Source organism: Acinonyx jubatus, chromosome A1 (assembly GCF_027475565.1).
Source record: "Acinonyx jubatus isolate Ajub_Pintada_27869175 chromosome A1, VMU_Ajub_asm_v1.0, whole genome shotgun sequence".
Taxonomy (NCBI): Eukaryota; Metazoa; Chordata; class Mammalia; order Carnivora; family Felidae; genus Acinonyx; species Acinonyx jubatus.
Genome location: NC_069380.1, coordinates 215,301,873 through 215,324,008, shown reverse-complemented (window position 1 = coordinate 215,324,008; position 22,136 = coordinate 215,301,873). Strand labels below are relative to the sequence as shown.

Here is a 22,136-nt window from a genome sequence, read left to right as displayed (position 1 = left end):
ACTAACACCTAACAAAAGAGTCAACAGGTAAAAAGAAAAATACTTGCAGACATCCAACACTCATATCAAAGAGTAGTTTAATAACCCTGACTTCTCGATTATAGATTAGGTTTGTCAAAATTTGAACTTTATATAAATGAAATCATTGAGAACAAATAGTACGTACTATTTTGCATACTATCTGTGTGTCATTTATATATAACTCCATCTTATTTAGTGTTGGCAGATATCTATATTTTCATTAACAATACTTGCATTTAGCGCTTTGAGGGTAAATTGACTTGCCTTCAATTTGCTATCTGTAATTTCTAAAATGGTCTTCAAAAGTCCAATTTATGATGCCTAATTTCATTCTGTATTAAAAAGCTTCAGGTTCACATGGTCCAAGGGTGAAACTGTAGGTCTTCCTGTGGCTGCAGCAGCTTGAGAGCAGAGTATGAACTGTGGCGGCCAGAGTTATGGCAGGACAGGCCTTTCAAAAGTTTCTTCCCCTCCTTGACTGAGTTTTAGTTGTAAAGAGTGCAGCTTAACAGTAACCAAAGGAGGCATCAAGCTTCCAGAAAAATCTTAAGGAAAACTATTGCAAGCACTAGCAGTTAGCTGTTGGATTGGGCTCTAAAGGAAAAGGTGGAGAACTTCAACCAGTTAGCATGAAAGTTGGAAATAGATAAAGTTCTTCTCCCAGAATGTGGAGACACCAAAGTAGTTCTGGTTGACAAGGATTATTTCTTATGTAGAGACAGTGACATTCTCAGAAAGTATGTGGACTGAAATAAACCATTACTGAACTGGCATCACGTGAAAGCTGCCCATTCCACTGAAGCTGTGAAATTATTCATCATGTAGATAATTTGCATATCTCTCTTTTATAATAAACTAATGGTATCCCCCCCCAATAAGTCAATAAGAAGCTTCAGATTTTTGTTTTCTGTGATATTTTATCCTTTTCTGAAATGAAAAGATTCATATTTGAGAAGCACAATAGTTACTTCAATCTTAGATTGGATTAAAACAACTCAGATTGTGTTGATTTAACATTTCAGATTGTGCACTATGCTGTTAAGATGGTAAAATTATCTGAAATAAATTTTAAATTAATCGACAAATGTTTCATTTGTCAATTTCAAAATGTTTCGATGGGTAAAAATGAAAAAGTGTTAAAAAACACTTGTAAGTATGTGATTTAGGAAAGAAGATACAGTGAAATCACTTCTAGATTAACTGCTTAAGATGTATATTATCCAAGATTGCTTTATATATAATTATATATGAAAAGATAACATGAGTTGGTAATTATACATTGTAATTTCTAATTCATTTTTTAGTAATCTCCCCCCAACATGGGGCTCGAACCCACAACCCCAAAATCAAGGGTCACATGCTCTTCTGCTTGAGCAGACCAGGCACCTCTGTACTGTCATCTTAAACAATGAGTTATTAAAAAGTAAATTACATAATTTCAAGGCAAATTTGCATATCTGATGTTCATTATATGGTCACTCAGCATGTTTCTGATACAAAGTGTAGTTAAATTTTCAGAACTGACCAAGGAACATTAACTTAAATATTTTAAACACAATTTTACATATTTTTATACAGTTATAAAATACTGGTAAATATATACTGTCCAAAAATATTGAGTTATCCTGAGGTTTTTATTTATAAAATAGATTTAAAAATCAAATGGCAATGTTCCCGTTATAAGATAGCAAGTATCAGGGCACCTGGGTGGCTCAGTAGGTTAAGCAGCCACCTTAGGCACAGGTCATGATCTCATGGTTCATGAGTTCGAGCTTCCCTGGGGCTTATGCTGACAGCTCAGAGCCTGGAGCCTGCTTTGGATTCCGTGTCTTCCTCTCTCTCTGCCCCTTTCCTGCTCATGCTCTGTCTGTCTGTCTGTCTGTCTCTCTCTCTCTCTCTCAAAACTAAATAAGAGTTAAAAAAAAAAAAAGAAAAAATAGTAAGTATCTTTTATTTTCTATTTTTAAGTAGGTTCCATGCCCAATGTGAGGCTTAAACTTACGACTGTGAGATCAAGAGTCATACGCTGCACTGTTTGAATCAGCCAGGTGCCTTGATAGTGAGTATCTTTTTTCAACATTTCCATAGTTTTTCCTACAGTCATAGTCAGGATATTATCTAATAATTTATTAGTATGAACAATGTGCAATTCATGTTTTTAAAGCCATAAACTGATTTTTCTGACTATATCATCCATTCTCCATTCAATTTCACACTTCTTAGAGCTAAGAAATTTTTCACTGGCGAGCAACTTGGTAATTTCATTTGCTAGATTGAAAACTTTTTTGTTATTCCTTATTACCGATAGAATGTTTAAACTAAAAATCCAGGAAATTTCATCATAAAAAAATTAAAAGTAAAAACTAATGTGTTTTTAAAAAAACGAATGTTTCAAAAAAAATAAAAAAACAATGTGTTGGTTGCTTATTACATATTACATATTTGAAAGCTATTGCTTGAGTTATTCTGCCTTCTATTTAGTAGATAAGATTATTATCCCCATTATATAAATGAGAACAGAGAGGATTTAAAAAGTTCAATGACTTCCCCAGAGACACATAAGTGTATACAGAAATTCATCCACACTTTAAATCTAGAGCCCAAGCTTATCCACTGTCAGGATCATTGTATTCACGATAGATGTTCTTCCCAAAGCAGTCAAGAGTATTTATTTATATTTTACATTCTATGCATGTTCTCCATGCTAAAAATGAAATCAAAAATATATTCCTGTATAGATTGCTGTAACTTTTTTTTCTACCAAAACAAAATGTTGGTTACTTACCTATTTCAGGTTCTATTTCTTTATAAAACCTTTCTTATAATACACTTGCCAAAAAACAAACAAAAGTTTAAAAAAAAACCCACCAGCCAGAAGGTTTCTTTCTTTGTAACACCTAAGAATTTCTTATGCTCACATAATTCAGATTCAGAAGATGTTCTATTTTATCATGTCTCTAATTTGTGTATGGGAAATATTTTCAAATGTTAAGCATGGTTCTCTCCATCTAGATGCACCTCATCGTCCTCTTTCTATGTTTTTTTTTCTTTTCCCCTGCCTGAAAAAGGAGAGGAAATTTTCTCTACTTTTAAATTTCATAGACTTCTCTCCCTTTTCTTCCATCCAGCCCAGGCAGACGTCTATTTTCTGTCTAGGAATATGCTTTTCCTGTCTAGGGTTTGAGCAGTATGTTTTTTCTCTGGCAATTTTCTCTTGCATGGCGCAAATGATGTTAGATAAGTCTGTGTTTGGCATCAAAGTTGTATTTGCCTTCTGCTCATTTATGTTGTGAACTGTGCGCACAGGAAACAAAATGTTTCCGTGGAAGAGGGAGAAGGAGTCAATGGGAAAGTAGTCAAATCTCAATGTAGTATGCCAGACACAGTCCCTCACAACAAACCTTTCTATCTAGCAAATAAAGTTGAATTACTTTTCATTGTGTCTTCCTTCCATAGAGAAATTTAATGTATCCTTCCAAACAGTAGTGCTTAAACACAAAGCAGTGTCATTCTACAAAGGTACATATTTTTTTCCTTATGGTCTCTAAGTGTTTGAAGAATGAACTTATATATTGGCTAAATATCTATATCCTTCTATATTTATGTTATCTTATTTCTCACTGAGATTACCCTTAGCCCAGGTGTAATCATTCTCCAAAATAGATGAGCTCCATAGCAAGTGACTAGTAGGTGAAAAATAGGAAAATACTTGAACAACTGGCTTGTTCAGTTTTTAGATTTTTACATATAAGCATCTGGTTCCCTAATCCATTATCCCAGCCATACATAATTTCTCTTCTGAAACATTATTCTGCATTTAGTCTCTGGATTTAACAAACAAGATGTCCTCTGTTCATGTATGTCCAAGGTGGGGAACAGATCAAGCAGAAAACTACTATGTGAACAGTACCTACCTAATGTAATCAATCACAAGATGGAATTTCTTGTCCCTTTCTCATTTCTTCTAGACCACAATGTCTGCCTGGAGAATGGAAATGGGTGCTGATTGATCACTTATGTTTGCCTAGCTAGAATGGCAGCAAACAATTTTAGTTGTCTGATTTCCAAGACTACTTAGCCTTACTCCTTCTCAGTTAAGTTTTCCTTAGTTTTGACCTTTGCAGACCTGGCGGCTCTTTAATGGGCATAGTTTAGCATGAACTCTCAAAAAAAGAGGGAAAGTTTTTTCCTAAACACATAATAGATAACTTAGAATTAAAGCCATCATTTCCCCTACTAACCAGAGGCAGGGCACACATCTCTTTGAACTTGCTACTCTTCTAGATTTTAGTCTTCTCCAAGGCATAGTCCACTTTCATGTATCCATACTACAGAGTACTAATGGACATATATTCCTGGTGAAATCCCAACACAATTGTGTTGTAATATAGCTTTTGAAATATTGTGTTGTAAAATAACTGGAGAAAGGATTCCAACATGTATTACCTCGCATAGACAGCTAGGTTGAATATGCAAAAGGGCCACTCTAGATTTGTAAATTCCATCTGCGCTTGTCAAGCTTGAGCTTGACCTGTGCCCTATTCATCTAGGGAGATCTTTACTCAGCAGTAAAACTCTAATTCCAAAGGAGGGGTCTTAAAAAAACTAATCCTATGCCTTCTCTTTTCAGATAATTTACTGAGATAACTAGAAAATATATTCTTATTAACAAATCTAAACAACTTGCTTTTTCTCTCCTTTTCTTTTTCTTTCTTCCTCCCTTCCTTCCTTTCTTCTGCCCTTCTTCCCTCGCTCCCTCTCTCTCTCTTTCTGTCTTTCCTTCTCTCTCTTCCTTCCTTCCTTCCCCCCTCCCTCCCCCCCCCCCACCCTCCCTCCTTCCCTCCCTCCCCCCCACCCTCCCTCCTTCCCTCCTCTCTCTTTCTCTCTCTTTCTTTCTTTCCCAGCCACACTGTTCTCACCCAGAGATTTTTAAAGCATGCATTCATGGGGCGCCTGGGTGGCTCAGTCAGTTAAGTGTCTCACTTAGGCTCAAGATCTTGATCTCGCATTTCATGAGTTTAAGCCCCATGAGAGGCTCTGTGCTGATTCTGTGTCTCCCTCTCTCTCTCTCTCTCTCTCTGCCCCTCCCCCACTCATGGTCTGTCTCTGAAAAATCAATAAACATTTAAAAATTTAAAAAAAAACATGCATTTATTAGATCACAATTATTGTCAACTCAGTCTCAGAGTGGTCCCCTGGTCTCCTCACAATGGCTGTAATTTATTACAACCTTATACTCTACATCTGTTATGAAAAAGGCTCTTGATTGCTCCCTCAAAAGCAACTGATTATAATTCTAGATGTTGTTAATAAGCTCTTTGTGCGTATCTGTGATTCTAGAAATTTTTAACTGTGATTTGCTAAGTCCCCACATGAATTGGGAGTAGATCTCAGCCTTCCAATTGAGATTTGCAAGAAATAAGCTTTTTTCTATTTTTTTAAAATTGTTATTTAAATTCTAGTTAGTTAACATATAGTGTAATATTGGTTTCAGGAGTAGAATTTAGTAATTCATTACTTACATATAAAACCCAGTGCTCATCACAAGTGCCCTCCTTAATAAACATCACCCATTTAACCTACCACCATCCACCTCCCCTCTAGTAACCCTCAGTTTGTTGTCTATAGTTAAGAGTCGCTTATGGTTTGCCTCCTTCTCTTTTTTTCCCCTTCCTCTACGTTCATCTGTTTTATTTCTTAAAGTTCAGACATGAGTGAAGTAAAGCCATATGGTATTTGTCTTTCTCTGAAATTTTACTTAGCGTAATACATTCTAGCTCCATTCATGTTGGTGTAATTGACAAGATTTTATTCTTTTTGATGGCTGAGTAATATTCATATGTAGGTGTTTGTGTATACATACACATGTGTATATATGTGTATATATGTATATATATACATATATATATACCATACATATGTATGTGTGTGTGTGTGTGTGTGTGTGTGTATATTCATTAGTTGATGGACACTGAACACTTGGGGTCTTTCCATAATTTGGCCACCGTTGATAATACTGCTACAAACATTGGCGTGCATGTGCACCTTCAAATCAATATTTTTTTGTATCCTTTGGGTAAATATCTAGTAGTGCTATTGCTGGGCCATGGGTATTTCTATTTTTAACTTTTTGCGGAACCTCCATACTGTTTTCCAGAGTGGCTGCATCAGTTTGCATTCCCAGCAACAGTGTAAGAGGTTTCCCTTTTCTCCACATTTTCACCATCTGTTGTTTCTTGTATTGTTAAGTTTAGCCATTCTTACAGGTTTGAAGTGATATATCATTGTGGTTTTGATTTACATTTCACTCATGATGGATGATGTTGAGCATCTTTTCATGTGTCTGTTAGCCGTCTGGATGTCTTCTTTGGAAACATGTCTATTCATGTTCCTGCCCATTTCTTAACCAGATTGTTTTTTTGGGTGCTAAGTTTGATAAATTCTTTACAGATTTTGGAAACTAGCCCTTCATCAGATATGTCATTTGCAAATATCTTTTCCCAAATCATAGGCTGCCTTTTAGTTTTGTTGATTGTTTCCTTCATTGTGCAGAAGGTTTTTATCTTTGTGAAGTCCCAGTATTTCATTTTTACATTTGTTTCCCTTGTCTTTGGCAATGTGTCTAGTAAGAAGTTACCTTGGCCCATGTCAAAGAGGTTGCTGCCTGTGTTCTCCTCTAGGATTCTGATGGTCTTCTGCCTCACATTTAGGCCTTTCATCCATTCTTTTTGTGTATGGTATAAGAAAGTAGTCCAGTTTCATTCTTCTGCATGTTACTGTCTAGTTTTCCCAGTACCATTTGTTGAAGAGATTGTTTTTTTTTTTTTTCCACTGGATATTCTTTCTTGCTTTTTGAAGTTTAGTTGACCATAGAGTTGTAGATCTATTTCTGGGCTCTCTATTCTGTTCCATTGATCTATACGTCTGTGTTTGTGCCAATACCATACTGTCTTGATGACTACAGCTTTGTAATATAGCTTGAAGTCTGGAATTGCGATGCCTCCAGCTCTGCTTTTCTTTTTCAAGATGGCTTTGGCTATTTGGAGCCTTTTGTGGTTCCAAACAAATTTTAGAATTGTCTGTTCTAGCTCTGAAAAATGCTGGTGGTATTTTGAGAGGGATTACATTAAATGTGTAGATTACTTTGGGTAGTGAATATATTTTAACAATATTTGTTCTTTGATTCCATGAACATGGAATGCTTTTACATTTCTTTGTGTCCTCTTCCATTTCTTTCAAAAGTGTTCTATAGTTTTCAGAGTACAGATCTTTTACCTCTTTGGTTAGGTTCATTCCTAGGCATCTTATGGTTTTTGGTGCAATTGTCAATGGGGTCATTTCCCTGATTTCTCTTTCTGCTGCTTCATTATTGGTGTATATAAATGCAACAGATTTCTATATGTTGATTTTATATATTGTGACTTCACTGAATTCATGTATAAGTTCTAGTAATTTTTTGGTCGAGACTTTGGGTTTTCTACAAAGAGTATCATGTCATCTACAGATAGTGAAAGTTTGACTTCTTCCTTGTTGATTTGGATGCCTTTTATTTCTCTTTGTTCTCTGATTGCTGAGGCTAAGACTTCCAGTACTATGTTAAATAACAATGGTGAGAGTGGACATTCCTGTCTTGTTCCTGACCTTAGAGGAAGAAATAAGCTTTCATAAGTATATAACAACTGGATTTCCTACTGCACACCATTCTGATGGAATGACAGGGAAAAAAATTAAATCAGTCTTTTCTATGTACCATCAGTTTCCAGGATGAGTTGGAGCCTTTAAGGAATGGGTTAAAAAGTGCCAGATAATAGGAGTTGGCATCTAGAATTTTTCCTAACATTTGAAATATTATGTAATGCATTATTTAATATCTATTTCTTCAAATATCTGTTAGATCTTTGAGAATAGTACTGTATACTTTAACTTTATTTTAAAATATCAGTAAATTTTAGTTGAATGAATTCTATCTTTTACTTTGTTATTTCCTATTTTTTTAAAATGAGAGACATATAATGAATTATTTTGAATCAAATTATGAAACTATGCAATGTATTTATACAAATAAGTATGCAAAATCAATTATATAATTGTTATTTGTCTGATTCTTTGTATAGATTATTTAATAATATTTACAAAATTCATTTTAAACACATTTTGAATCTCAATTTTGATTAAATTTATCCTCCTCTATAAACTTAATTATCCCATTCCAACTTCTCACATCTCTTCATATACACACATATAAATACACATACATGTATATATGCAAACATAATTTCAGAGTATTGTTTGGTGGATATTAGAGTTTATAAGTTGATGCCACAAACCTTGTCCTGTGGGAAATAGTATGTGTGTGTGTGTGTGTGTGTGTGTGTGAATTTGTGTTTATGTATGTCTGTTATTGGTGTAGAAAATAAATGAAAATATTTGAAAGAAAACAAGGGCAATGCTAATTTGCTTAGCTTTTACAAACTAAAGTAACTATTTTGGATGGCATAAAAACTCTGAGATTGGATCAATCCATTTATTATGGTATCCATATAAATACTTTTGATCAAACAAAATTGTATACATCCCTATTATAATCAAATATATTTTAAACTCTTTGTTTGTATGTTTTATGATAGTCAAGTGAGTGTGCATGTTAAACTACTCTTACAGTAAAAGAAAACATTGGCCCTGCTTTTATGAAGATATAATAGAATAAAGTGAACTAGGTAACTGAGATAGATATTGCAAAATGCCCAAAAATATTTTATATATTTTGGATCTAAACTTAGGCTAATTACCAGACAGAGAAAAAAACATAGAAGACAAATAGGAAAAGTCATTAATATCTTATATTTATGTACTTTGCTTATGGTTCTTAATATTTTACTGTTTAAATAATTACGTATCAGATAGCTCTTTCTGCCCAGTGAATCCTGTCCTTGTGTTTTAATAAAACCACTTTTTTTACATAAAAAAATTTACATCAAATTGGCATTATTAATATTGGTTTCTACCAGAAATAAAGCAGTAGGTAAAATTTAAAAATGTGCTTCACTCAACATTTTCACAATTGGCAATTCTCATTCATTTAAATTAATATATGGGTACACTTTAAAATTAAATGAAAATAGTTCTAGCTAATGCCTCAAAATTCCCTGTTGTATGGTATAACCTAGACTTTAAATGACTCATAAATATAACCTTTATCAATAATGAATTAACAGCAATATTTTATAATATAGTTGAAAACATTTTCCTACTGCTTCATTAATGATAAAGATAAGACCAGTTGCATCCTTGATTAAGCTAAAAATGTGTCAGGGCTATCACACTTTATTCATCATTTACATATAGCCTATTGACAGTTCACAACTAAAGAAACACACACAAAGATAGTAACATCATGATTCAGTGCTAATTAACTGTTTTTGCTGGAAGTCTTCCTGTTAATATTATCATGTTATGCTTGAATATTTTGAACTATATTTTATAGGATGTGTTTTATATAGTTTTAATTAATCCAACATTTTTTGTTCATTTTTGGTACTAGATAAACAAATATGACCCTTTTCCATCTTATAATTCAAATATAGCTTTAAGTAGAGTATAAAATTAACATCAATCTAAACATACATATGAAAATTTTAAGATTAATCATTATTACCTAAAATCAACTATATAATTGTACTGAGAGTAAGATATCCAAATTAGAATTGACCTTGTGTTGAGAACATTATTTCTTTTAAAAATGCTTAGTTTGGGGCGCCTGAGTGGCTCCATCAGTTAAGCATCCGACTTCATTCAGGTCATGATCTCACGGTCTGTGAGTTTGAGCCTCATGTCGGGCTCTGTGCTGACAGCTCAGAGCCTGGATGGAGCCTGCCTCAGATTCTGTGTCTCCCTCTCTCTCTGACCCTCCCCCATTCATGCTGTATCTCTCTTTGTCTCAAAAATAAATAAACATTTAAAAAATAAATAAATAAAAATAAAAATGCTTAGTTTATGTACCCAGACATGGCACCAACATACTAAATACAATTTTTAGATTCACTTACCTAACCATAACAGTTGACATGTTTTTCCTTTTTAAATTAAAGACATTGTTTTTTAAAGTTAAGATGCTTTGTGGTGCTTGCGTGGCTCAGTTGGTCAAGCTGCCAATGTTGATCTTGGCTCAGGTCATGATCTCACAGTTCATAAGATCAAGCCCTGCATCGGGCTCTGTGCTGACAGCAAGGAGGCTGCTTGGAATTCTCTCTTTCTCTCTCTCTCTTTCTCTCTCACTTTCTCCCCTCTCTCAAAATAAATAACCTTTAAAAAAAAGTTAAGATGCTGTAAACTCTACAAATTCTTTCCATAGAATTTTAAAAAATTGTTACAAATAAGTGTGTTGCCCAGTGTGTGTTATATGTGTGCCCAGTGGTGATATGAGTATTCTGGTGTTAACCATTTATTCCACCCTCCATAGCTTGATGAAAAGCTCATTGTGGTGAAGAAAAATATGTCTTTAATATTTTAGCTCATCTCCCATTTTGGGAGATCAAATTTTTGTTGATCAAATTTAGTGTCCCACTGATAACCTCTTGACTTCACAGAAGATGCATTGATAACAAAATGTTAGAGCCCTCAATGGCAAATTTGAATGTTCAGAGTAGAAGACCTCCTCAACTGCATTAAATGTCATATGCTTCTGCACTACTCATAAACACTTAAAATTAAGTAAACACAGATCTGTTCCCCTTAATTATTCTAGTGTAAGATATTCCAGAAAAGCCTTTGAATGTCCTCTGAGTGACAAGAAATATAGCAGTAATTTTTTCATTCCATATTACAAGGAAGACAATCCTTCCTCCACTTAGTCATACCTAAGAGCCCCATATTCTGTTATTATTTCCAAATCCCAGAAACACAAAATATTAAGTGTTTAAAATGAGCCTAAACACAATGTTTAATTCTTAGCTATTGATGCCAAATTATATTAAGGAAGGCCTATATCAAAAACTCTAATAAAACTCATGTCATATAAGAATTTGAAAATGCAAAAAAAAAAAATGTGTACAATCAAACATAAAATTACTACATGACCTAGCAATTTAACTCACACATATTTATCCAAACTAAATAAAACATAGAGGCACACAAAGACTCACATGAAAGTTCATAGCAACTTTGTCCACAGTAGCCAAACCTGGTAATGACCCAAGCACCAATCAATGAGCTAATGGACAAATTGCAATAAATCCAATATATTGAAATACTAATCAGCAATAGAAAGTAGTGAGCTGCCAATAAATTTGAAAGCATTTATGATCATATTATGTTGGGCAAAATAAGCCAGGCACAAAACCATGTTTTGTTCAATTACATTTATATGACATTGTAGAACTGGAAATTAATCTACAGTGTCAGAAGGCATATCAGCCATTACTTGGAACTAAGGGAAAAGAGCATGAGGACACTTTTAGAAGTTATAAAAATGCCCCGTATTTTAATTATGGGTGGTGAAAACCATAGTATATGCAGTTATCAAAACTCGTTATAAAGGCACACTTAAAATGGTTGTGGTTTTTTACATGTAAATTATACCTCAATAACGTTGACTTACATTTTCAAAAGTACTAATATTCATTCACTGCTTACTACATATGTTTCACTATTTAATAGCTTTGCATATACTCTTCTCCTTTCATTTGATTATTCAGAATTGTGTTAACAGTTTATAATGTTGCAATTTTTTGGCATCTTATTTGCAACATAAGTTTTAATTATAAAATAGGTGGTGAAAATCACATAAGTAGGAATAAAAATGTTCAAGTCAATCCCATATCCCACTTACACAATAATAATAGACTGTTAATTCAAAAACCAGTCTTTTCTTAATAATACAATTATTGGAGTAAAACCTACTCTATTCTACTGCCACTAATGTAGTATAGTCTTTTTGATATGTTTTATGTTTCTTAATTTTACTGCTATAAGACTTTGATGAAGGTTTCTGCCTATAAAGTAGAATTCCACCAATTCAAAACATTTTTAAAATTATTTCAATTAGAATGTTTTCAATACCTGCTTAACACTTGCATTCTCATGAGAAAGGTATATTTTATTTTAGTCAGAAAGTCAACAAGTACTTATTGAGCTCTCGCAGGATGTCTTATATTGCACTAAGCAAATTTATTACTTCTTTACAAGTACCTATGAAACATGGGGATGTTTTCCCAGAGTTGCTGTAAAACATATTTCACAGTATTGATTAAATAGGGATGGGAGAAAAGAGAAGAAATTGGCATTTCCATGTAAGATTTTTCCTTTTTATGACATAGTATATGCTTTCAGTGAAATGTCTCCCATTTGAGTATAGAAGACAAATTGTATCATGAATAGTATCATACCTATATCAGAAACTGACACTAACTTTAAATACAAAACTCTTTGAGAAAGATTTCTGCTGTCCCTGTGCATCCCTATGAACAAATAAAGGGTTGGAAAATGAGATATTGAGGCAAATAAAAATTCCCTTGGGTCTATTTATTTCATATAAGCTGCCTAAGTGCAACATTCTTTCCAGTGCTAAATCCTACATTACAATTTTCAAATTATGAAACAGACAACTTAGCTGAGCCTTGATCCTTTGATTCTTCCCTGTAAGGATACTCAGTTCCTCATTCAACCATTAATCTCCTCTTACGAGCCCACGCCAAAAATTAATTTGAGACTATGCCAGAGAATATAGTCAATGTTAGCTACTTCACGAATAAAGTAATAAGACACGTAACAATGTTGTTTGGAAGATGTTGGTTTGAGATGCAGAAGTACAATCATTCAGACTTGTGCATGTGTGTGGACACAACACTCAGTGAGATTTTATAAGATTTTTTTCTTAAATCAGAAATCATTGGTTATTTTCTGAAATCCTAAGTGCAGTTTTCCCCAAATTATAGCTTTTCAGTGTTCTCCTAAGTATCCAGTCAGAAAGTGATATAAATGTGTACTTGAAATCGCCCCCTAAAAAGTGTGACTGGTATGGTTGTGCTTCTGTAAAGTATTTAATCATCAAACTATGAAAAATGATACTAGTGAGAAGATGCAGTGACTAGCCAGTGGGTCTTATTTTAGAATAGACACAGTTTTATGTTTCTTTTGTAAATGTTCTAGACAAAAAACTTACAAATGCCTATTTTGCTGATCCTTATCATACTTAGTCTACCTTTAGTTCTTGTACAAAATAACAATTAAAATGAAAACAGTATGCCCACTACTTTTTTCTTTTACTTTACAATGGTTTAAATGAAATAATATAGCAAAAAAAGAATACTTAAATGAAAACAATACACATGCTATTTATATGCAATGCTCAGCCCCTTGAGTTCAAAAGGAGTAGAAGAATGTTATTATTTCTATTAGAAGGAGGACTGCATTCATTTCTGTGAGTGGTTGACTTCAGGGTAAGTTACAATTTAAAGTTTCCTACTGGGTTAATAGCAAGTACCAAAAGTTCAGAAGAGCATTAGTAATTACTTCTCCTAAAAGCCAAGATTTATTGGGAATATCATGCAGTTTAGCATTACGCATATCCTGATCTTTTCATTGTGGCTTAAAATACATGCAATTTAATGTTTCTGTTCCTAAGACATTCAAAGACTGTCATGATCAGGGTAGTTTATTTGACTATCTCAAGATTGTGTGTGTGTGTGTGTGTGTGTGTGTGTGTGTGTATACATGTATATATGTATGTATATGTATGTATATGTATATGTATATATACATATATATGTGTATGTATATACACACACATATGTGTGTATTCTTTGTGAAACGCATAAAACAGTATTAGTAAAAAGATGATCAGTCTTCAACATCTCTGATCTATGATGAATAGTCATATATGTAACAGATTTCTTTGGCTTTAGCTAGTCTGGTGTAATAAGGGTAGTAGCAGGGTGATTCAAGAACTAGCTAAGGAATTGTCTAAGGTTTTAAGGACCACCATTAAGTATTTGTTACAAATGTGGATCAACCTCAAATTCTGAGATGGCTGTGGCTTCAATCCACTGACATGCCAGTTAAGTTCTATATTAGCTTTGTTTTTCGTCTTCTCTGCTCCAGAAAGAATCTACTTGGCTTACTGCTCAGATGTTTGCCATCGTCATTGTGGCTTCCTGTTCCATCGTATCCTTGACCCTTCTCATTGTCCAGCACTCTGCTCCTCTAACGCTGCTGCCTTCTGTTCCCACTGAACTAGAGCAAACCCTTTTTTTTCCTGGCTTTTATTTCACTCTGTTACAGTGACAACAATTTGGAATTGCTCTAAGCACTCATTATCTCACAGCTATTTTAATGATCTATTTATTTATTTCTTGTTATAGACTTCTCAGGCTTCCTCAGAGGACTCAGGGGATGGGCAGTGAAAGAGAGGCCAAGACAGAGGGTTGCTGGAGCAATTAGCCATGATGTACTAAGAACCAGTCTGTGTTTGACACGGAGCTCAAGTGCCTCTGTTCTTTCTCCCAGATGTTCATTCCTCACCCTGAGGTGCCTAGGTTTGCTGTGTGAAGAGAGGTAAGTGCCTTGCTGGCTTTTCACATATATTGAGTAAAATGGCCTTAACAGTGCCCTAAGCTTGACTGAATTGTAGACAAATTTCCTCCAGGTTACAGACCCCTGCCCTCCCTTATCTTACTTACTTAGAAACAAAACAAACAAAAATGAAAAACAAAACAAAACAACAAAAACACACACAACGTCTCCATTGTAATTTTTTTCTCTGCTCCTCTGAAATGTAAATCTTCTCCCAGAGGTTTGCCAGTTTTACAATTCAGGACTGTTTTTTTTGTTTCTGTATTTGTTTTTGTAAGGACCTACTAACTATCCCTCTGAAATGTAATCATCAAGATACAGAGCCTTATCTCCTCCCAGTTTCTGTGAAAAGTCAGGAGCCTCACTTTGATAAACACCAGTTAGCAAAAAAAAAAAAAAAAAAAAAAAAAAAAAGTGACCCATACAATTCAGGGAATGCTAATTTCCTTTAGAGAGGGTTCCTACCTTGGTTTATACTAGAAATTAAAATTATATAAATTATAATGGCATATATAATTATATGTTCTAATAATATACAATATACTCTTCTATTAAAATATAATTATTAGTATTACATTGGTATTACATAACTATAGCACACACTATACTGGAAACATATTATAGTTTTATATTAAAACTGAGTGCGCTGTTCTGTTAGTGTGGCAAACTGAGGTCGTATGAGCCAATGGGGAATCAGTCTCCGCCAGCAAAATAATAAATTTGGAAGTTGGACTGGGAAAAGAACGTGCTAACATGGGATGGAAATTTCATGTAAGATTAAATCCTGTGTACAGATCTGAGCTGCTTCAAGTGAATATCTTCCTTATTTAGAGGATATTTTAAAACACATCTTGGCTCTTAATTCTCCATAGCATCCTAACTTCCCTACATAAATAACCAAGATGGAGTTTGAACTAGATTAATCTGTGTCAAAGAAAATGACCACACTAAAAAAATCCATTACTTGAGTGGTAAGTGGCAGTATTTATGCATTAATGCACTCTTCCCCAATAAATAGGCATTTGTCTTAAGAGCTATAAAGGTGCTTATTTCTTATTTCTTAAGAAATAAAGGTGCTTTATTTCAATCAGTTTGTACAGGTTCTTATTAGAGTTTGGGATAAGCCTATGTTACAAGACATGGACTCAGAGCAGGTGAGAATCATATAACTCTTCAGGATTTAATATGACTTTTGAGAATAATTACTATATCTGGGGAAAAGGTACATCTGGGACAAAGAAAAGAATAAAATGGAGAATTACAGAACATTTCTATATTTCCTAAGTGATAAAGATCAATATGGGAAAATAAAATACACATAATTTTTGCAGTAAAGATAGAATGAACCTAAATTATTATTTCTTTCTTGCAGATTGCTAATGAGATAAAGGAGGGAAATGGCAACATAGTTAAGAACAATGTAGACCCTGGGTCACACTCTGCTTTTGACTATGGCTTCTCCATGTACTGCCTGAGGGACTTTGATAAGTTACCTAACCTTTTTCCATCTCAATCTAGATATTTGCAAAATGAAATAAAATATTACCTACCTCATCATACTTGCATAAATTTTAAATAAGTTGATATCGATAAGGTCCTCAGAAAGAAAACAGCTTTGGCACATAGCAAACATTGTTAAATTATTTGTTGAATAACATAAAATAAAAAGCAGAATATCACAAAACCAGTTCACCATGAACAACTACGGAAGAAATGGGGCTCATTTCTGTGGAATGTAACTCAAAGCCTGGTGACTGAAAGAAAGATGACACAAAGCAGAACCGGCACATTAAGGATCCTAAAAGCACCTCATACAGAAGAAGCTACACCATAACGTCCTAAAAAATAATCTTGAATCTGGTGAGAAGCATATTGAGTGGTAAAATGTCTATTTCCTCTTCCTTTCTTGGAGAACTGAACAAAGGTGGCTGAAGAAACTGGTGAGCAGGGTGGGTACCTTGGTGGAAACAAGGGAAGGTGAGAGAGATATATATGATGGTAAGAGGCAGGTGTAAAGTGGACAGTGATAGATTTGGGAGATGGGATTAGATACAATAAATTCAGATTCCCTCACTCGTGTCCTCAAGTGGGGATCCTTAAGGGGGATGGGGGAGGAAAAGGACCACTTTCATACAAGGGAAAGAGAGTCAGAAGTTTTCTTCCTCTTTCTTAAATAACCAAAAGCATCCCATGTAAGTGGAAAAAGAAGTCATCCTTGGTTATTTGGGAACTTGCAGATTCATCAGGAGGAACACATAAATTGAGATTCTGCTTCCCTTCCACCTGTCTCTTCAGAGCCACACAACAAGAGCTCACCCGGGGGTCAACGATCACCTTTGCTTCTGTGGAGCATCAAAGAACCATGCTGACTAGACTGCAGAGCTACTGTCACCAGATACATTTTGCAAACTGGTAACCATTAGGAACTTGTGTTGCAGCCTAACAGAAAAGTTAACACCATCGTTGCTCACATCTGCAAAAAAAGGAAATCCTGTCCTGAGTTTCTTTACTCATGCCATTCTCTGCTGGAGAGAAGTCTCATGTGGGCATATCTGAGTGACAGAGGACTCTGCTCCAGCTGCAGATGAATTTGGAAATGTGAGTCTTGATACCTTTGCCAGGATGGTAGGATTCATAACATAAATATATAGAAAAAGGGTATTCAAAAACCATCATTTTCTATCCCTTCTTTCATATTAAACTTCTAATAACCAACATAAATCAACAACAAAATGTGTAACAAAACGTCATGTTATACAAACAAAAACACATGTTTATAGCAGACTGAGTGTCCTGGGCCAGGTTATTTTAATTTTAATTCAGTTTTTGAACTTTTAATTCAAACATGCTTATTGATAAGGATATATTTAGTGCAGAGTTTTGGAGATCAAAAAAGATAATATATGTGGAAACATTTCTGGATATAAGTTGATAAGTACTTTTAATTTTTTTATTGTGTCAGTCTACAAGAACAAAATCCTATATTCTTTACCTGCTCTTTTAGTTTTTTCCAATTTTTAAAAATACACCACAGTTAAATTATTAATTATGCTTATTTTTTACTGTCAGTTTCCCTTGCTGAAATTTTAGGACTTGAGGACAAAGATCTTTGTCTATTTTAGTCAAATGATGTTTGCCAAGAGCTAATATGAGCATATAATAAATGGTAGGCCCTTAATAAATATTTATTTATGAATAAATTTATTTTCTTATTTTTTTCTTTTCTTATTTTTTTTTCTCAGTGATTCTAATTCTATTTTTTTCTTATTCTCATATAAACACAATAGCAAATTGTGAAGTTATCCAGGACATATTGAAAGGTTAACCTAAGATATAAATGGGTAAATAAATTATGGATAGCAGAATTAGTACATAACATGACTTTCAGTGTCACTTTATAGAATAAGCCAAGATTTTTTACTTGAAAGTTTTCCTAATTGTGAAATAAAGATGGACTATAAAAGATATTTAAACGTGGTGGCTTCCATCGGTGTTCTATAAATATTATTTTATAAATTCTGGAGATTATATAACTGAATATTTATTCTGAGAGATAGGATGCTTTTTTTTGAGATATGACTCTTAAGTAGAAAATATGGGGTGTCCTAAGCATTTCTCAAATATTGTTTTTCACAAACATTATGTGAAGTACAAAATTGTGTTTCTCTATTGCCAGTTGTATCTGTTCTCAGGGTTTATCCCATTATGAAAAATGGGGTGTAATAGAGCTTAAAACTGAATGAGCCTTTGACAATTTGGTAGATCCGATATTTTTCATGCTCCTCATTTCTGGAAAAAAATATACTCCTCAAGTAACATGTATATTTAGGTGAAGGTAAGATAAACGGCTAACTTCCTGAAATGAAAGATAGAATTCAACTTGAAATACTTCCCATCACTTATGCTCAACTCTCTTAGAATATTGTATTAAATCTCAAGCAGTTACACACCTTTAAAAGTCAGCCAACTGAGGCTTATTTTTCTTAACTATATACATCATTTTTATTGTGTCTACTCAATATAGAAGTAGGCACTGTCAGGATATAGAAGCAAAAGGATCAAACATTTTGGGTCATGTGTTATATACCAGAGTAATCATTTTATTTTATATTCACAATTATCTTTGAGACTGATGTTACCATTCTTATTTTACAGATGAGAAGGCAGAAGCTGATTAACTTATTCAAGGGCAAAACATTCTTACTAATTCGCCATTCTCAAAAGACTAACTAGAACTTGTTGACTGAGAATCTAGCCTTTCAAGCATACTATTTTTTAAAAGCACTCTGAAATCTATCCACACCCTTTTCTTTTTATTCAAAAAGGACTTAATAAATGTCAGTTCAGGATGTCACTATTACTGGTCCCTCAACCCCCATCAGGAAGTTGGCCTGTCAGTTTCCTTCTACCATGCTCAAACTTTGAGGATAGCATGGCTTCCGCTCAAAAAATTTTCCCTGCATACAGGCAGATGCTTGATTACATAATAATAATAATAAAATAAACAATATGACAATGTTATGCAGTTCCTTCTTCCAGCTTCCTAGGAGTTTTGTTTCCAAATTTACCTAGACTTCAATTGAAAGTTTCATCATAAAATGGTAAGTCAGGCTTCATCTTCCATATTGAGAAGTGTTCTTTAAGAACACTATATAAATGCAAATAAATAAATGTGTACAAGACACTATCTGGCATCTATATGTATATATAGCTACAACTATACATACACAGGTGTTATGTTCCTATTGCAGCTGTAGCAAACTATCAAATCAAAGCGATTTCAAATTACACAAATTTTTTATCTTACAGTTCTGTAGGTCAGAAACCGAAAACAGCTTCTACTGGACCCAAATCAAGCTTTTGGCAGGTCTATGCTCTCTCTGGAAGCTCTAGGGAGGAATCTGTTTACTTGCCTGTTCCAGTCTCTAGAGGATACCCACATTCCTTGACTCGTATCTCCCATCATCAAAATCAGCAATAGTCACTGTCTCATATGACATTATTCTGACATTGACTCTTCTTCTGTCTCTTTCATTTTTAAGAAATGTTGTGATTTCTTTGGGTCAAACTGGATAACCCAGGATAATCTCCCTACCCCAAAATTCTTAACGATAATCACGTCTGTAATATTCCTCTTGTCTGTAAAGTAAGATATTCACAGATTCCAGGAATTAAGATGTAGACATATTATGAGGGCTGTGATGTGGAAATTGTTGGGGTTCAGAGCCGATGGCCAAGAAAGAATTCTTGAGACGCGTTCCATGCAAAAGGTAGTTTTATTAAATCGCAGGGACAGGACACATGGTCAGAATGAGCTGCCCTGGGGTTGTGACAGGTGGCTAGATTATATACTTTCAAGTGGGAGGGGGTTAGGGGTAACATAAGTCTCTATAGAATTTTAGAAGCTAGGTTTCTAGGACCTTAATGGGACCAGCTGCTGTGAGGAAAATGTCATCGATTAGTATTTAGTAAAACCTCAGTCATGAGACTCTTCAGATGTGTATCAGTGGGGCATAAACTTGGAGTATGATTGCGAACATCTATCTTGGGAGGGTTAGAGATAAAAGAAGTTTCCAAAGGAATTTTTATATGTTAAAGTAGACTTACAGGATCCTGGGGGTTTAAGATAATGTTAAACTAAGAGCCTTTTGCTCTTAGCAAAGTGTCATCATCTGGGCAGCTGAGCTCCTAAGAGAAGGTCACTCTGCCTGATTAAAAGACTTGTTAATGGGCTGTAGAGAGTAAGGAAATTTAATTTTTTCTTTTGCCTTTGTTTCCACATCAGGCATTATTCTGTATGTGTATGTGTATTCTATAATACATTTTTAAAAATCTGCAAACTGGAAGTATTTAATGGGCAACAGTTTTTGTGTGAAGAATCTAATTCTTGCCTGAAAGTAAAAAATTGGAAGACGTGTGTTTTATTTTTAAGTCCACAGGGTGCTATTTAATAAATGACTGCTCCAGTGAACTGGAAGGTCTACCTTTAAATAAGCATTAGTTCTTTCATATTACTAGAATGTTAGAAGAGAAATTATAAGAAAAATGGTGCTCCAGGGTTGGATATTTGAATAAAATACATGCAAAATATATGGCAATATAAATACTATACTAACCTTAAAGTAAATGTTATACATAAACAAATATTTCATTCACCAATATGTTTTTCTACTACAGTTTAAAATAAATAGATAATCGGGCTATTCCTCAAAATACTAAGTAAACAAAGGCATCTTGTGTGTATGTGTGTGTATATATGTATTTTTTTCCAGGAATATTTCAAAAAGCAGATGTACAATATCCTGTTTCTAAAAACTGTTATTTCTGTTTGTGTATGAGTACAAATCATATAGTTGTCCCAGTGTCTTCGATGTGATTTGATTTAGGGTCCAAGAATGAATGGTCAACAAAGAATTCTTGAGACATTTTTGGTACAAAAAAGAGTGGTTTTATTAAAGCACAGGGATGGGATCCTTGGGCAGAAAGAGCTACGGATAGTGAGGAGCAATTGGTTATACAGTTTTAAGTTGGGGAGAGTAGCGACAAAAGGATTCCAGAAGCATTTTCATATGTTGAAGAAGACTTAAGGATCCTGGAGGCCCCGCTGGGGTCAAGTTAAGTTTGCTTTTTTGCCTTTAGGCAAAGCATTAGCATTAAGATAGTTGGAGTTCCAAAGAAAAGGCCTCCTCGGCAGGTCTCATATATTTGTCAATGGGCTGCAAGCTACAAGGAAATTTAATTTTATCTACCTTTCCTTTTGCCTTTGTTCTCTACAAAGTCTTTAGTAATTCATAATTTCTTTGACAAAATCATACATGAAAAATTTGTAGTCAAGCCCTTTTCCATTTCAAAAGGCTATTAAAATCCACCTGGATCCACCTGGAACAGGTAAATATTGAATTAAAATCAGTTTTTAAATCTTCAAGGCAAATATAGGTGAATAACTTAAGAACATCTTAAATGGGGAGAAAAATAGCAACCTAAAACTCTACAGGCAGAGAAAGTACTTTAGCTAACCTTCAAATTAAACAATAGAAAATTACCGATTACAAACAAAATTACCCATTTTGCATACGTAATTACATGGGTTTTATTTTATTTTTTTTGCATCATTAGATACAACTTAGGAAATTTAGCCTTAGCATTTGCCTATTTTGATCAGAAATATATAAATATACAAAAGACTTGCCCTAATACTATTATGCCTGAATTTTCCTTCAAATCACTGATTTAATGCAAAACAAATTGGTCCTGTTGCTTCATTGCGCTAGTCATTTCTTTCTTATGTAAAGGAACGAAAAATAAAATTTCCCTCTACCCTCCTAGGTTCCTGACTGAAACACCTACCTAATAAAAGAAAAATTAACAGGAGAAAGATACATAAAAGTTTAATAATATGTATACTTCCTATATCCATGGGAGATACCCAGAAAAACTGAGCAACTCTGAAATGGCCCAAGCCACCACCTTAAATAACATCTACAGATAAAAAGGAAAAGATACGGTGAAGGTGACCAGGAAAACCACTGTAAACAAAGGTAGTTGTT

General features: G+C 34.1%; 1 long non-coding RNA gene and 1 pseudogene across 1 annotated transcript; both read left to right on the top strand.

Annotated features, from left to right (window-relative positions):
• The first annotated feature begins 458 nt into the window (after window positions 1-458).
• LOC106986990 (10 kDa heat shock protein, mitochondrial-like) lies at window positions 459-771 on the top strand (annotated as a pseudogene).
• Window positions 772-1,981: 1,210 nt separating this feature from the next.
• LOC128311492 (uncharacterized) lies at window positions 1,982-21,875 on the top strand. Its single transcript, XR_008289939.1, has 4 exons — window positions 1,982-2,080; window positions 14,379-14,571; window positions 17,028-17,187; window positions 18,745-21,875. It is a non-coding gene; the product is annotated as an uncharacterized LOC128311492 (long non-coding RNA).
• The last annotated feature ends 261 nt before the right edge of the window (window positions 21,876-22,136 follow it).